Raw genomic sequence first — 7,154 nt, forward strand, 5'->3', positions numbered from 1 at the left:
TAAAATTAACTGAAATATGATAATATATTTTTTATCTAGATTTTACAAAAATAACTCCTATGAACTCCTTAAAATAAAAATCTGTGCCAAGCTAATGGGGCACCGAAGAGCTTTAGTCTTCAACATCGAGGGAAGGAATAATCTCTCCAACATATAAGCAAAAGGCAAAAAAAAACCATTTTTCAAGGTTACTTTGTTCCAAGCTGAATAAAAAAATCACGCGTCTTTGCAATATATCAAATAAAGGATCGTACTGAACATAATTATACAGTTACATGGAAGATTATATTAGTGAATTAATATAATTTTCTCTTCTAATCAATGAACGGAAACTTGAGCAATGAATAAGCTGTTGTCAGACTTGCAAAGGTAATTGCTTCGAAACAATGATGACTAAATCACATTTAGTGAACATGAAGGCTTGAATGTTCAACTCGCATATGAACATTGCATATACATATATGTATATAGCTTACGTGAATATCCTCAGTTCGAAAACAGATGAACGACTCACACACACCTCTTCTAGCCTGTATAGGTGTTACACTCATTAGTTAAACCGGACGGAACGCAGCAGTGGTAAAAGGAAATGAAAAAAAGGCTTAAATAAATCCAGCCTCCCATTCTGATTTCATAAAGTTGCACTTGTATTACATAGCAGCCATCCTTGGAAGACGAAGAAAAGAAAAGACTTAAGTTTCAGAAGAACACAAACACTGTTCAGTTCTAGAGATATCAGAAATATGAGATGCCAAAATAAACACCCACAAAAAAAAAAGAAATATCACTCTAAAATAGTGGAACATACAGAGGCATATTAACACTTAAAAACATAATAGGGCTGTTTGTAAAGATTATACTTTTGGGTGAAAAGAAACAAATTAACTTACAACCAGTTAGCCACATGATTATAGAGTCATTCTTCAGCTTATAGCATTGACGACCAACCACATGCAAAATTTGTAAATGTAGTAACACATCATCTATTTCTACTTCTTCAAAACAGTTTTGACATATAAGAATAATATCTATATACAGAAACTATTAGAGCAATAAGAGACATCAAAAGCTGGTACTAAACAAATAGGAAGACCAAATGATCTGGAAATGCAACAGCTGAAGAGAATGTCATATGTGTCATCTAGTGAACTCGCATGTGTGTGGCAAACAAACATTATCCATACCTCGGCAGAGTTCCTACTTCCTACGGGGAGTTTGCTTGTTGTTGCCTCCTTAAAACCTGCATTGAACCAAAGCATTACTCATTTCTATGCAGCTAAAATAAGTAATCAAAGAGAAGTCTGAACAACTTCGCATGGCTTACCAACTGCACGTCGTGGGCAGTGTAGGGAGTTGGAGAAGCAGGCGACAACCATCGCGACCCCCAGCCGAAGCCCCCAAAAGAACCTCATTTAGATTCCTCCTCTAATCTGAATCCTTTACTGAAGAAAAATCAATGCTACCCACTCCTCCTCTAATTGCATGTCATGGGCAGTGCAAGAGTTTGAAGAAGCGACAACCACCGCGACCCCCAGCACAAGCCCCACCCAAGACCTCATTTAGCTTAATCCTCTTCTCCGAATCCTTTACTGAAGGAAAATCACTGCTCCCGCTTCTCCTCCCTCTCTAGCCCCCACAAGCTAACATGCACCTGGATGCATGCCAAAGCGCTAAATGCTGGATTTGGTAGAATCATATATTCAGCCTGGAGCTCCGTCCGGGGATCGACGTTGTCGTCACTTGTCAGTTCCCCTCATGCATGTCCAGGGATCGACAATCGCAGCGATCTTTGCAAAAATTATGCTTAATAAAACTGCAAGCATAAAAGAAAGATTTTCAGACTTCGATTTTTTAGACTTCCCTGCGCTCTTTATGAGAGACAAAACCAATAGACAGACGAACAAATCAATATACTATTTTTCAAAGCATTATAACTAATAGGACGAATTTTGGATTCGTAAGAAAACCACAAACAAATAAAAACAAAAAATTGCTAAAAAGCTGCTTTGCAAAAAAATGTGTAAACAAAATTCGAAGTTGCGTTATGTAAGCACCAATTTCTTTCTCTCATTTAGTAGTAGTAGCAAGCAATTTTTAGCGGCCTAACCAAAGCAAATCAAGATCGAGCATTACATGCTTAGGGAAAAAATTGCTATGTCGAATTGGAAGATCAACTTTTATCAAATCAATGTTAGACCCAATGCAGATATCTCTGAACAGAAATTGTATGATACTTAGAGACCAAATCAAGAGTCGACTGCCTCCAACTCATTTCCTCTGGCATTGCGGCCTTGATGCTGAAAGTCACTTGTAACAGCGAAGCATGAGGCAAGATTGAATGGATCAAATGCATTGATGACTTTTCAATAGGTCTCACTGAAAATAGTAGATACATGTACGTACAGAAATTTCCCCAAAAGAATTTAGCTCTAAATACACACAACTATTAGCTCTAATAGGAAAGGGCTAAATACAGCACGGGTTGCGGTTTAAAAGGGGGCACACAAACATACAGTTTAATAGGAAAGATTCTGGAAGGAGTGCACGCTTACAGGTAAAGCTGTAGCTCATAGTGAGGCCTAGTCATCATTGTTACAGAACTGTAACAGGATAAGAGTAGAAGTGATAATAAGCTACTGACTTAACACAGGTTTCATTCATCCAAATTATGTATTTTTCACAGAAGAGACTAAAATTGCAGAGTCTAAGCTAGTATCATAATGGATAGTTATTTCAAGCATCGATGATAACTGAAAATCTTGGAATAGTAAAGATGAATATGCTTAAGAACTTGAAATAAAAGCAGGCTGAGAACAAAACCAACCTCTTTCAGAAATTGCAAGTAATTCTCCGTAATATTATACTCCTCCAATTTTCCAAATTTATCACATCAACCCAGACATCATGCACATGACTGGGGATCATATGTTACCTCACCGAAAAGGTTTTTAGTTTACCCATTCTCAGGCCACAAAACTTGACAACAGCATTCACCTTATCTCCCATATCAAGATTCCACAAGAAAGAGAAGCCACGCTAAAATCACATCACCATCTAACACAATCACCTTCTTTAAATCTTTAAGTATTTCAGGAATAAAGAAATGTAAGTGTCTAAACACTGATAAATACTCCGTTCTATACCTCTCAGTAGGCCGCTCAAAACTACTGACAATAACAAGGAATTCCTCACACATATATAATTGCTGCATGCACTCTGGCAAATTCTCCAAAATATAATATGCTCATTGCTAACGACATTGACAGCTGATTCTTTGTAGGTGTTTATTAAGAACTAAAACCAGTGCTTCATGAAATAGAAATTGTGAGCATCAGTTAGCACATGAAAGACTACATTCCTTGTCTCCTGCAAAACACCAGAAGGAATATCAGCAATCCCAAACCCAGAAGATGTTCTATCTGCATAAGAGTAAAAAGTTATCGCACCTCATAACTACCAACAGATGAATTGATGACAACAGAAGCTGCAAGCACATTTTAGATAGTATAACATAGTGCCGATATTCGGGAACGTTAATAATGAAACTGTGACAAGGGGACAAGGGTTACAGTGAACCAATTTGTCCCTGGATTGAACTATCTAGTCTCTACGGTAGCTTATGTGCGGGAATATGATCAAACCATTGCAACATTAAACATATATAGAGTAAGGCAAGATAGTGCAACTGGAGCAACTGACCTCAGTAGCCTCTGGAAGAGGAAAGAGCTTCATCATTTCACATTTTGTTTGACACCAAAAATTTGGTTTTTCTCTATGCTGGTTTCAGAATTTGAAAAGAACACATCAAAGTTTCATCAACACTCATCATTGCGCCAGCATTATCAAATTCACCACATTAGTTGGGAGCCGAGAATATGGTGACCAGTTGTCTGTCAGCAAAGAATTCATACCCATCCTCAACAACCTGGCATCAGATGAAATACGTTAACACCTTAATTACCTAGAAAGTAATAAACAAAACGATGATGCACTATAGTTCTACCCGATGGGAAAATGTGGATGAGACACCTCTATCATTCATGCCCCATCCATTGACATCTCTTCCTCGATCAGACCAAAGAAGATCACATATTAGACCTGTATCTGGCACATCCTCATATTAAGATAATGATGACTTTTGGGCATATGTGAACATCAAGGTTGTACAAGTTTGCACTCTGCTTCATATGAAAATGAGCTTCATCGTCTGCTATATGAAGTATCTGGCAAAGCTTTTTGTCAACATTGTTACAATCCAAAGTGCATGATTTGGCTCTTCTATTGCTTGGTCCATCTTCGCTATTGGCCAATTCATTTCTAGTTAGGTCAGATGGCTCGCCATCAAACACAAACCTGGTACGAAGCTCAGCAGTTTAACCCCTCCCCTGTTCGTTTCTATGGTCGTCCACCGAGGGGCGAGAATGCCGGCGACGGTGCCATGGATGGGTCGGCCTCCCTGTCCTTCTTTGTGGCTAGCCATCCTCCTACTGTGTACTGAGGAAATTTCCCATACCCTAAGACAAACGTAGTTCATTTAGTTGTTGTCTAATACAAACATGTGCATCACACAAGCAAACGGCTAGACCGACAACTTGAATTACTATTGTTGATTTGGGATAAATTTCAGAAAAAAATAGTGAGTAAATAGCAGAGAAAAGATAAGACATGGATTAATCTTCCCTGCAGGATTTTTGTCAAACACCTTGTAGGCATTAATAAAATAAACTTGCAGAAATAAAGTTGAGGATCTGTAGGGATTAGAGAGGGAGAGGACAAGGGGAGAAATAGAGGTATGAACCTGTAGGTGGACTTGTTCTTGATGTTGAGGGCCACGATGGTGGTGCCATGGTAGGTGACGGCAGTGGCCCATGGTGCTCCTGCCGGCGAGGACGAGCTGCACGGTGAAGAGGAGATGATTCCAGACCTCGCTCGCCTGCTCCTCCTCGTCAAGCTCTGCCTCCTCAAGACATGGCACCCTGCTGCCCTTCCCCTCCTCTCGGCGGCCACTCATGTGCCCCTCCCTGCGAACGTAGGCCAGCATCATTGACAGCGTGTCGAGGTCGTGGCCGCTCCTTGCGACTTTCGTTGCGGCTTGGGTCAGGAAGAGAGGAGGTGAGAGGGGAGTAGAAGATCCCGAGCGGAGATTGGAGGAGAAGGTGCCAACAGGAGGTACCTGTACCTGGTGCCGACGGCAGGAATCAGATCGATCGCCGATGGCTGAAGCGCGCGGTCGGGAGAGGTGGCGCGGAGAAGAGAGCCCGCAGTTGTTGCTGGTGCTGAGGCGGTCGCGATGTGGAAGAAAAGCACGCCCGTCGCCGGCTTAGAGGACGAGCCAGAGAAGGAACCAGGCAGCACCGTGGGGCTCAGATGCGCGCAAGATGGCGGCGGGTGTGGGAGATGCGAGGGGACGGGAGGAGAAGGCCACATGAGGGTTTGGCTGATCGCTACTTTTTCCCCTCCTCCATTCGCTTTTCTTTTTCTCCCTCGCCGAGCCAGCCGCATCGTGACGCGTGGACCAACCCGTGGAGACGAGCGAGGCGAACGCCCGGTCCTTGCACGGCACTTGTCTAGCGTGGTTAGCCTCAGAATGCTTCAGGGGATGCAGCAATTATAACTTTAGATGCACGGCGAGAACTAGAGCCAGAAAACATTTCTTCCAAAATATAGGACCCAAATAGAAAACGCACCGCAACCAGAGGCGACAAAAATCAAAGAGAGCCACCCCCACCCGGGATCGAGAAGCTTCCGAATGGAAGCGGAAGGCGTCGGCGCCGACGAGGGTTCCGGCGTGGCTCCCGTCTTCCCCGAGAACTCTTCTCCCGAGGTCAAGTCCGACGACGGGCGCCCCATCAGCGGCGTGCTGGCGGGAGCAAGCGAAGCTGGTATGGACGGGCTCGGGCTCGGCCTCGGCGGCGACATCGGCGCAGGCTCCGGGAATACGGAGGACCTCGAGATGGAGGACTTCAAGCCCGCCGCAGAGGCCGTCGCTAGCAAGCCGGAGGATGAAGCCGACGCACTCCTCCGCGGCGACTTCGGCGCCGGCAACGGCAAGATGCGCGACGAAGGCGCGCACACGCTCGAGGTTTTCGTTGGCGAGGAGAAGGACCAGTTCCCCTGCAATGGGAACGAAGCCGGCGCCGCGACCCTCAAGGTACCAGGCGGGGTCGTCTTCCCCGACAGTTGTTCTCACGAGGCGCACGCCATCAGCGGCGTGCGGGTGGGCGCAAGCGAAGCTGGCATGGACGCGCTCGGTGGAGACATGGGCGCAGGCAACGGAAACGCGGAGGACCTCAAGGTTGACAACTTCAAGCCCGACGCGGAGGCCGCCACTGGCACGCCAGCGGATGAAGCCGATATCGACGCACTCCTCTCCGGCGGCTTCGGCGCCGGCAACGGCAAGATGGACGAGGAAGGCGCGGACGCGCTCGAGGTTACCGCTGTCGAGATGGACCAGGACCCCTGCAATGGGAACGAAGCCGGCGCTGCGACGCTCAAGGTTCCCGGCTGTGTCGTCTCCATGGTCAAGGACGACGTCGGCATGGAAACTATCGGTGCCCAGGGCACCAGTCCATCTCTCCGCGCCGACATGTCGTCGGTCGACACTATCTCCAATCCCGAGAGCCACAAGGGAAGATTGTTCTGTAACAAGCAAGAAGAACAGATTGAGTCCGAGGTGACAGCACTGCAGAAAGCAGAGGATGAACTGCTGCGAATTAAGGAGGAATTGGATTGCAAACAAAATCAACAGCTCAAGAGGGAGCAGGACCAGAGACTCAAAGAAGAAGAATGGAAGCTGTTGCAATGTAAGGAGGAGAAAGCACTGAAAGAGATAGAGGCCAGGACACTACGGCAGATTCAGCTTGTGCAGCAAATGGAGGCGACAGTGAGCAGAAAAGTACAAGAGCTAGCACAAACTGAGGAGAAATTGGATCGCAAATATAAGCAACTGAACAAGAACCAAGATGATCACAGACTGAAAGAAAAAGAGTGGAAGATGGTGCAATGCCAAGAGGACCAGGCACTGAAAGAGAAAGGGATAGAGCTGTTCCAGAGGGAGAATGAGCTATCGTTGAGGCAGAAAAGGCTGCTGCAGTTCGAGAAGGATTTGGACACAGCAGCGAATCACCTTGCAGTAGAAGATAGGGAGCTTAAGA

General features: G+C 45.1%; 1 pseudogene; it reads right to left on the reverse strand.

Moving 5' to 3' along the window:
* Window positions 1-373: 373 nt before the first annotated feature.
* Window positions 374-5,427, reverse strand: LOC124672436 (annotated as a pseudogene).
* Between the last annotated feature and the right edge of the window lie 1,727 nt (window positions 5,428-7,154).

The sequence above is a fragment of the Lolium rigidum genome, chromosome 7 (assembly GCF_022539505.1).
Source record: "Lolium rigidum isolate FL_2022 chromosome 7, APGP_CSIRO_Lrig_0.1, whole genome shotgun sequence".
NCBI classification, from domain to species: Eukaryota; Viridiplantae; Streptophyta; class Magnoliopsida; order Poales; family Poaceae; genus Lolium; species Lolium rigidum.